Here is an 11,566-nt window from a genome sequence, read left to right as displayed (position 1 = left end):
TTGGTGTTTTTTGCACACAATTCAATTTAAAAAATTATAGATAAGGAAATTTTTTTTGTTCCTTCATCTACACAATTTCCTCTAGCAAATTCTATTTTGTATGATTGATAAACAAAGACAAAAAATTATTAAGGATTATCGTTGAACTCCAAGAGTTTTTAATATTTATGTAGCTCTTCCCACTCATGCTAGCAAATATTTGTGGAATGTATTCGGCTAGAAGATCATTCTTAGGTCTTTGAGATCATCAATTTCCTTTGTTAAGATATTTTCATTGTTGACTTGGTTCTTTTGTACTAAAAAAACAAGCACACTGTGTTATAGAATTAATAACTTGGTAACTACAAATATATCTTTTATGTTTTTCATTTTCTTTTAATTGATATTTTAGGATATATTTTAAAATCAATGTAACCTACTTTTAAAGAAAAATATTTGTTATAATTTAGAAATTTTGTATTAATTACAACCTCTATTTTTTTTAAATATTATGTCTTACGTAACTCGTTAAACTTGAATATTCTAGCTTTCAAATAAAAAAATCTTAACGTTCTCATACTTCTCCTTTTTCCTTTTAGGTTAATTTTTTTATTTCAGTGTTTATTAATTTGTAGTAGAAATTTTTTAGTTTATATATATATATATATATATATATATATATGTCTAACTATGTTTTGTTTATTTTTCTTTATTTTGAAGTTATGTTTTCTTTTTCATCTTTGTATTTTTTTTCTTCTATATTTAATGATATAGAAATAAATCTTTAATAATTAATCTACAATTCTTATACCCATTCTATTATTTTTGCAATTTTTTTTATTTTCTTCAATTAATTTTTGCCTAAATTTTTAAAGAGAATCTAAAAAGGAAAAAAAATAATTCAAAGATTAATATGACAAATCATGATAGAGAAAAAAGTTTGAAATATCACGGACATCGTACGTGTTAAATCCTAGTGATTCTAAAAAAACTACTTAATTAGATTAGTTTAAAATGAGAACAAATTGGAAACTACACTTTGGAAGAGACTACTAATTAATGTCATAATTCCTTGAGCTTAGAGTGGGATTGTGAGTATTATTGAATTGTCGAACAAAAGATTTGGTCTTTGACCAAGTTATAAAAAGCATAATAAATTAAAAGATGTGATGTTTCTACATTATTATGAAATAGGAAGACTTGATTTGTACTCTCAATTCCAAACACAAACAAGTCATGTGATTAAGATTTTGATTAAAAAAATAATTATAATCGATAGCAATTTTAGGAATAATAATGAAGTGTATAACAATATTTAAAAAAAAAATTACAAATATAACAAAATCTATTAACGATATACTTTCTATTGTCGATAGATTTTGACAAATTTTGTTATATTTATAAATATCTCTAAAAACCAATTCCTTAAGGATAGAGAATCTAAAAACAGAAATTTGAAAACAAAGGATTCAACGAAAACAAAGTTTTATTTTATGTTTTCAGATATGTTTTCGGTGGTGAATTCAAAAAACTGGATTATAATTTTAGAAAATGTTTGAATGTGTTTCATACTATATATTTATAAACCCTAAAAACCTAGTCTTATTTAACTTAGTTGACAATAAACTATTATTAATTTATATATGAATATAATTTATGTTTAAAGAATTGGTTAGATTGTAATTTTAGTTCCTATTATTTGGAGAAAGTTATAACCTATAGTTCAATAAAATTAAACCTCATATATGTTCCTTATGATTTGACAACTTTCATAAATAGTCTACGAGTGAGATTATTTTTTATGATTTTATCAAATCAAAACGACTAAATTCTAGTTATAAACCATAGGGACTGATTTCTATCATTTTAAGATCATAAGGACCAAATTTTAAATTTAATCTAAATATATATATATATATATATATAATTATTATTTTATATAATTATTAATTTATAATACTTAATATATTAAAAGAATGGATTGAGCTTATAACATGACATATTGTATTTATAAATATTTTTATATGTGTTTAGCATAATTTTGCTTTTTTAAATTATAGAATTCAAATTTTAGATACAATAAAAAACATAAAAAGTTAATTTTAAATTGTACTACTCGATCACAAAATCTGTAGATAGTTTTCAGAAATAGAATTTGAATTGTCTGCCGAACACATATCTAATAAATTCAGTGAATCTGAAAACACATAAAAGACAATATGGATTCTCTACCAAACGGACAATAGAATTTGACAAACTAACTTCATTTTTTTACTATAAAAAACAGTTGAATCTGTTTAAGGAATACCCAATCCTTACGTTTGATTTAAGTGATTTGTATTGGCATCCTTAACTTGCCCTTCTCCCTCTTTTTCTCTAAATTAAAATTTTAGAGGTCTATTTTAACTTTTTAGCATTAGGAATTTTGAAGACAAATTGTTAGGTAAAGAGTTGAAAGAAAGATTGCATAATACCTAACTAGATTATAGAATGTATCAATTAATTGAATCCATGGTTGTGTAATTAATATTTTTAAAAGTTAAAATGGTCTGAACCAATGTAAATATAAAGGTAAACAAACTCCTAATTTGAAAGAGAAGTAAATAATATAACATATTTATGTGATAGAGCTATATTTATTTGGTTAGCCTTGGAGCCAAACATCCCATGAGTGATCAAAACAAAACCAAAAAGAAAAAGAAGAAAAGGAAGGCACTTTCTTCAAGATTCTATTATTTTTCATCACTTTTCCAACAAATGCACCTTCTCTCACAATCTCCATTTCTCTCTTCATCAATAATTAATTATGTCTGCTCATTAACATATATACATATATACATACATATATATATATATATATATATATATATATATATATATATATATATATATTTATTCATTCAAGAAGCTTTATGTTGAATCTTAATTTCACTCTCATTAATTCCAAATGCTGTAAATGTAAACAAATATATACTAGAATCAAATTCAACTTTTTGTTTTCTTTTGTTTTAAGAAAAACGGGACGTTTAAGATTGAACTTTTAACTTAAAAAATTATTATTTATTTCCAGTGAAAAAAAGTAGAAGAATACAAATTTTCGTTGAAAATAAAAAGAAGAAGAAGAAGTATGATTTTGTGTTTAGGAAGCTTTTGTTTAGGAATTTGTAGCATCAAATTCTTAGAGTACAATCTAATAGATTTTGCTTTAATTGATTTTAAATTAATTCTTTAAAAGAGATTAATGATTGCACACAATATTGTATTATTAATTGGATTTTGTTTTGCCTCCTTCCCCACAATACCAAAGGATCTCTCTTGGAAGAGATAAAATTAATTAAATCTTTTTATTAAAAGAACATATACGATTTAATACTAATTTAGTTGGAGGTCATAGATCTAATTCACATCCAATTTTAAATAGAAATCTACTTAGCCTTTTTTATCATTGTAGATTAAGGCTCCTTCCCAAAAAAGATAAAAGTAGATTTATTGTAAAAACTAGTTTGATAGTCTATTATCGATCAAAAGTCTATGATATGAATATTTCATTCCATTTAATATATACTAATGTATTACTACGTGTGAAATACTTTTTTTTTTTAATTTTAAATTAATCTAATATTTTTGTTAGAGTTCATTGTTGAAAAAAAAATTAATTCGATCACAAATTGCAACGTAATTTAGCAAATTAACGGTAAAAATACAAATAATTGAATTTGAGACTAATTAAAAGATGACATATGTCCTAAATTGAAATTGGAAGACATAAATTGGCCAATTCTGGTGATGTTACGTGTTTTCATCATGACAGTTGGGTCAAGTTAATTATTTTTTTTTGTCCAATTAAGTATTATTTATTTGGATTAAAGTTCAATTGATGAAAAAAAAAACTTTAATTTAGCCCAAAAGCTAAGTAGGACCCAAATCCATGTGGTTGAGCCCTGGGCTTGATCCATGGAGTAACAAAGCTCAAGCCCATAAAACACGCAAGAGAATTTTATAAATAGAAGAGTTATCATTTATGGAGGGATATAAAAATTTTAGGTCTAGAGAGAATTCTCTCAAAAGCCAAAAGACTCTCTAACTCCCGAAGTGACTTCATCTTCAAGAACATCTCCGCTTCCTCAAATCAAGTATAGACATTCAAACAAGAGAAAATCAGATGATTAAATACTAAATAACAAAACCACATCATATCAAATCAACACAAACACAACATACACACAAGTTTAACTCAACGAATTAAATTTATGTAGAAATCTCCTGTGTACATGCATATTTATCGTTGAGTAAACTTCATCGTATCTTAATCATGAATATTGACAAAATGCTAATAAGTGTGGTTGAAAAAATTACCTACATCTTAGTTTTACATATTTGTTTAATTTTGAAACCTAAAAATTAAATATCTTGTAATAGTTTTAATCAGATGAGTATTTGAAAATTTTGCTTTTGTTTATAGTAGTGTTTAACATATTCTAGCCTTAATGTGATCGATATTCATTTCAACTATCTTTAAAAAAAAAAAAATTCAAGCATCGGTTTTGTTAAATCATTGGTAACTGAAAAAATAAAAATTATGTTAAAGAACCAACCATTTGGTGATGAGTGAGAAGCGCCTAAAATCATAATTGGTGGTGAATTGCTCCATATTGACATAGATATAAGGTTAATTTTTATTGATTCTTTAAAAATCTTATAAAGAAAATGCTTCATGAGTAGACATTGATTGACATGATCAACATCTCATCTATATACATTTTTTTGTAAATATTTATATAGTAAGTTTTATATATTTATTAAAAGAAATAATAAGGGGTCGAAGTTTGAAGGGGACGAAGGAAAGAAGATGAGTATTATTGTAATAGAAAGGCAATAATATATATTAATGGGCAGTGGCCGGCGGAAAGAGGAAACCGGCGGGCAGGGTGCCGACGTTGGTACTGAAAAGACTTTTAAAATAAATATAATGTGTTTCCTTTCCATTAGTTAATTAAAAGGAATAAGGCTTTCATTTGGGGAAGACAAAAAAGACACCCACTCTCTTCCACATTAAAACTATTATCTTCTTCTTCTCTCCCTCTTAATTTCAACTTATTTATTGCCTTTTACTCCTTTCTTTTTCTCTTTTTCTTTTTCTTTTCTTTTTCTTTTTAATTCTTAATTTCTACACTTTTTTTTTGACAAATGAAAGAAAACGAAAGGACATCCTATCAAAAAAAAAAAAAAAAAACCTAGAAAGCTTTCAACTCCATTGAATCAAACAACCACTCGAGAGACAAAAAGAACTACGAGTTAAAAATTGAAGAATTGGATGCAAGCAACTGAAGTTTTATTTGAATATATCTATTTTCTTTGTATTTTCCAAACTGATATAGAGCTAATTATACACAATGTGGTAGTAATATAAGGACAAGATATCCTAATAAATGCAAGATTATTATGAACCAAAATTACAGCTTAACTAAAACTATGGCAACCCCATCCCTCAAACTCAAGATGGTAGAGTAGAGACCACCTTGAGTTTGTGAAGTAAATGAGTGAAATAAGGAGAATAGAGAGCTTTGGTAAAAATATCTGCTGGTTGGTCAGTAGTGGAGATGGTTAAAGATAGAGAGTATTGCTCTGAAGATGATGACAAACAAAGTGACAATCATTCTCAATATGCTTTGTTCGTTCATAAAATACATCATTGTGTGCAATATGAATAGCAATATAGTTATCATAATGAAGAATAATTGGTGATCTTTGTGAGGTCCTCATGTCAGTAAGAAGTTAGCGAAGCCATAGTAATTTCGAAGTCGCATTAGCCAGAGCACGATATTCATACCTTATGCCGGAACAGAAAACAATAGTTTGTGTTGTGTTGCACCGGAAGATGAGAGCATCACCTAAATAGAAGCAATAATCAGTAGTGGACCTTCTATCAATAGGATCACCCGTTTGATCAGCATTAGAGAATCCAAAGAGAATTATAGAAGACTGTAAGGAGAATTGTAGTCCATGACCCAAAATGCCTTTAGTATAGAATATGAAAGACATTAGTGAAGTGAATAGTATGAGGAGTGGCCATGAATAGACCAATAATGTGAATTGCATGCGCAATATCTAGGCGAGTCACAATTAAGTAAATGAGGATGCCAACAAGTTGCCGATACATAGTGGGATCGTCAAGAGGAACACCATCAAAAGGAGTGAGTCGCACATTTGGATCCAGTGGTGTTAAGGATATGGCAGAATCAGTGATACTAGATCGAGTGAGAAGATCAGAGGCATATCTTGCTTGAGATAAGCAGTAGTCATTAGACAAGGATAAGATCTCAAGACCAAGAAAATAGTTTAGGGTTTCTGAATCCTTCATCTCAAAGTGCTTGCCTAGGGAACATTGCAAATCAGATATGGCTTGAGGGTTATCACTTATAATAATCATGTCATCAACATATGAAAGAAGGAGAATAATACCAAGAGATGTCTGTCGAGTAAATAAGGCAGAATTGTGAGAGCAAGTTAATCCAAGTTGAGTAATAGTGAAACTCAACGTTGCAAACATAGCTCGAGGAGTTTGAGACTGCGGAGTGCATGATGAATAAGACACACTTTCTAAGGTCGCAAAGTAGTACAAGGGGGTGGTTTCAAATAGACTTCTTCGTATAGGGTTCCATTGAGAAACACATGTTTAACATCCATTTGAAGGAGGGGTCTTTGTTTTGCAGGTGCAATGGCTAAAAGACTGCGAACAGACGTCATTTGAGTTACTGGAGCAAATGTTTTCTTCATAACCAATGCCATATTCCTGAAAATAGCCTTTGGCCACAAGCCGTACTTTGTAACGTTCAATAGATCCAGCATAATGAGTTTCAATTTTAAAAATCTATTTGCAACCGAGAGGTTTCTTTTCAGGAGGTAAGTTAACATAGTCCCAAGTATGATTCTTTTCTAAGGCTCGAAATTCCTCATTCGTTGCTTGTTGCCTCATGGGGTTAGTAATGGCTTACTTATAAGAGGAAAGTTCAACCAAAGACATAATATTGGAAAAACAATGGAAATCTTTGAGATGAGAAGGAGTTTCTTTTACCCGGGTGGAGCGACGGACACGTGCAAATTCAGGTTCATCACAAGAGACAAATGGTAGGCCGAGAGCACATGGATTTTGAAGGGATAAGAGCCCTACGCAGCAGAATAAATAATAGAGACAATAACTCAAATTAACTTAGGAACCTAAAATTACTAGTACATTGATAAAAATTAATTTACTTACAGCTAAACATGTTGAAAATTAGATTACAGAGAATTACAAAGAAGAGGAATACATACCCATATTGACGACTTTGAATTTACCAAATGCCAAATTGGAGAACCATCACTTGAAAACCTTCCTATTCTCTGGGTTGAGATTCTGGTTAGTGGTAACCAAAATTGGAGAAGGGAAATTTTAAGAGAGAGAGAATAATTTTCTTTTGAAGAGTATTGCAGTACGCAACCCAAAACCATTTTATCAATTATTTTGATTACCGATATCTCCCTATTCTTTAAACGAAAGAAGAGGAAAGTTGAGAGAAAAATTGGGAACGTGGTAAAACCACCCACGTTCCCTATTAATTTAATAGCTTATTATTAAATTAATATTTGTTGAAGATTTTGTCTAAAATATTTTTATGGGAATATCTTTGACTAAATATTTTTTATTAATGAATTAATTAAAAGATGAGATATATATTTGATTAATGAATTAATTAAAAGATGAGATATTCAAAGGATAAAAGATTTTCCATTATTTTAGGAATCTTGTTAATTATCTTTAAAAGAAATAAAGGTTTATACATATAATATATATGTGTATAAATAAGTTTTTACGGTGATGATTTTTTGGTGAGAAAAAAAAAAAATAGAAGTTAAAGAAGATCGTTCACGTTAGAAGTTTCTCTCAGAGAATAGTCTGTAGAAGCTATTGGAATCTAAAGGTATCATGATCTTATGTCTATAAGATCAACATGTTGATCTAAGTTGAAATAATCGATGACTAATGTAACAGACGAGACAGTGGTATGTGTGATCATTGAGATCTTTAGAGGGATTTAAAGAGGTCGTCGAAGATATTCATTCATGTGTTCAGGGGGAGCCTAAAGCCAGATATCATGAAGAAAATTAATTCAGGGGGAGTCTGGAGTCTGATGTCAAGACACATGCTATTGAGTCATATAATTGAACAGAGCTCTATATGTTGTATTGATGTATATTGACTTAAGTGAATATTAATTAAGATTACTCATCAGGGCTATGCGCAGTGTCAAGGGCATACTTGTCCAAGGTATTATTTATTTATGGCCGTATGTCCGAATTCCCCTAAATCGCTTTATCTTTATGTCTTGAAAGTAGTTTAGGTTAATTCTTTCGTTTTCGTGTCGCCGAGCCACAGTGTGACATTTCAGCTTTTTCATATGCAAGCGTGCCAAGGCCAAAAATCTCAATATGTAGTACTATAGGGGGTACATGACTAGTCTGACCCCCGCCCAAGCCTTGTCGCACTCTTTGCAAGTTAAGCTATTTTCTTTGCAATTGACAGTCTTCAATGCTTTCTTTATGATGTTTTCAACTATTTACTTTCTCTCTCCCATTTTATAAAAAACATTTTCTCAAGAACGAGGAGGGAGACTACATCATACCGCGAGTTTGTCCTCGGATTTCGAATTTCTAACGGCTGACTTGTTGATCGAGAGAAACAAGTGCCGCACAATCGTGTTGAGAAGTTACGATTGTGACACGCAGCTCCCCAGACGTATGCAATATTGGCCGAACTGGGTTACCAAAGTTTCTTGTGTTATTCTTTTATGTTGTCCCTCTAGCTATTACAAAAGTTATTAGCTTTAGTATTAACTGAAGATTTAATTATCTCACTGTTTTTTTCAATTGGTATCAGAGCGGGTTGCTAGATCATGGAGATAATCAGAGAGGGACCATCAGCTTCTTGTCCTCCTGTACTGGATGGAAAAAATTATTCATATTGGAAGCCTCGTATGATATTCTTCATTAAAACTTTAGATGGAAAAGCATGGAGAGCCCTTGTTGCTGGTTATGAACCTGCAATGGTTACTGTGAATGGAGTATCAGTGCCAAAACCTGAAGTTGACTAGATAGATGCTGAAGGACAAGCTTCAGTAGGAAATGCTAGAGCTATAAATACAATTTTCAATGGTGTTGATTTAAACATGTTCAAACTTATTAACTCCTGCACTACTGCTAAAGAAACATGGAAAATATTGGAAGTTGCATATGAAGGAACTTCTAAAATGAAGATATCCAGACTGCAGTTGATAACTTCAAAACTCGAAGCTTTGAAAATGATTGAAGGTGAATCAGTCTTTGAATATAATGAGAGGGTTCTGGAGATAGCTAATGATCACTACTGCTTGGTAAAAAGATACCTGAGTCTAAAATTGTTCGTAAAGTGTTGCGCTCTCTACCAAGGAAGTTCGACATGAAGGTCATTGCCATATAAGAAGCCCAGGATATAACAACTTTAAAGCTTGATGAACTATTTGGTTTGCTACTTACTTTTGAAATGGCTATATCAAATAGAGGAAGCAAGAAAGGTAAGGGGATTGCTTTTAAATCTACATATGAACAGGAGACTACTGTAATCATTCTGATAATGAAGTTAATCAGGATGAATCAATAGCACTCTTAACAAAAAAATTCTCTAAGATGGCCAGAAAGTTCAAAAGTATGAATACTGCTGGAACAACAGTTAAAACTGGAAGACACGATGGTGAGAACTCTACAAGAAAGGTTAATGATTTCTCATACAAAAGAAATAACGACTATGGTAAGAAAAAGGAAGATGTAGGGAGGTCTTTTAGATGTAGAGAATGTGAGGGATTTGGTCATTATCAGGCTGAATGTCCCACGTTTCTCAGAAGACAAAAGAAAAACTATTATGCTACCTTGTCTGATAAGGACTCTGATGATGCCGAAGTTGATCATGGCATGAATGCTTTCACAACATGTATTACAGATTTCTCTCACATAACCTAATGGTTTAATTTAATTAAATCAAATTGAACTAAACTATTAATTAATTCTCCAATTAATTAATTTCTAAACTAAATATCTTATATTTAATTTAATCCAAGTTTGAATCATATTCAAATATAAATTTCTCTCATAACCTATAGTTTTAATGTGTATCATATACATATTAAATTTTAGCATATAGTTTTAATATGAATCTAATTCACATTAAATTAATATTTTAACTCATTCAAATATTCTATTTTCTCATAAATTAATTTTGAATCATATCCAAAATTAAATTTATATAATAATGTTTAATTAAGATATAAACTTTGTATTATAATGTATCACCATACATTATATTAATTCCTAAAGTAAAATTGAAATATTTCAAATTACAACCAATATAAATAAATCTCATTATCCTTTACGAATTAGGAAGGGGACCTAATGGACCTACAGATCAGAAACTACAATGATATGAGATTAGTTAGTTAAACTCATTAATCACATTAATCAATATTCATTAACTGTGCGTCTACACTCTACTAAAGACTCACAGTTGATCTCTTCTCACTATAGATATATTTCTGTGTCCTCGGATATAGATCAATATCTGTAAGTTAGTCCTTTGCAAGTGTTCGTAACACCAGATGGGTTAAATTACCGTTTTACCCATTAGTTACTTCTAGTCCTTAAATACCAGTGCTCCTCTAATTAACAACTTATTTATGGTCCAACCATTAAACAGAAATCCCTCTCGTGCTATAGAGAGGGTAGGACTCTTTCTCCAAGTCTTGGAGACACCATTTAAGGAACACTTATCTACTTACCCTAAAGTTGGGGAGGAGTGAATTCCATATTGTGTGATTATGTTTCCAGCTTCCCACCCTGTCTTGTTCCCAAAATGATAAGCATATTGAGTCAACGATCTAACCACTCTCACCCGTATAAATCAAAGGACAATACCTCGTGAGTATGAGTTCATAATACACTTAGGATTAAGACTAAGTTACTTAGATCATCCTAATGAAATAGAAACTCAACTAGTTAATGGAGTTACATCTAGTGGTTACTATTTTATGGTTCGGTCTTATGCAAACTCATTGTATAGGATACCTTCACTCGTAATGTCACCTATACGAACGCGTTGGATCATCGCGTTTGTATCAAATACAAAGTAAGCCGTATCCATAATGTTACCAGGATAAGGTACCCAACCTTATCCGTATATTATAAACCCTTTAAGTTGATCCCTATATGACTCTACATATTGTCTAAGACTCATCAAACAGCTTAAGATATTGGTTTATTGGATTTAGGTGATTAAGACAAAACTAATAATATAATCAATAACACATCTGGGCCGTTTGGGGGAAGGGTTGGGTTATGGAGGGTTAGTGTTATGATAAACCTAGTTTTATCGTAACATGTGTTTGAGAGAATAGTTTAAAAAGGTAGTTTTATAGTAAGATGTGTTTGGGAGAAGAGTTTAAAAATTTAGTTTTATAGGGGATTTGAAGAGATAGGATTATGGGTAGTTGAAAAAGGTTTAAGAAGAATGAGAGAGAGGGAA

The sequence above is a fragment of the Cucumis melo genome, chromosome 3 (genome assembly GCF_025177605.1).
Source record: "Cucumis melo cultivar AY chromosome 3, USDA_Cmelo_AY_1.0, whole genome shotgun sequence".
NCBI classification, from domain to species: domain Eukaryota; kingdom Viridiplantae; phylum Streptophyta; class Magnoliopsida; order Cucurbitales; family Cucurbitaceae; genus Cucumis; species Cucumis melo.
This window is presented reverse-complemented; position numbering follows the sequence as displayed.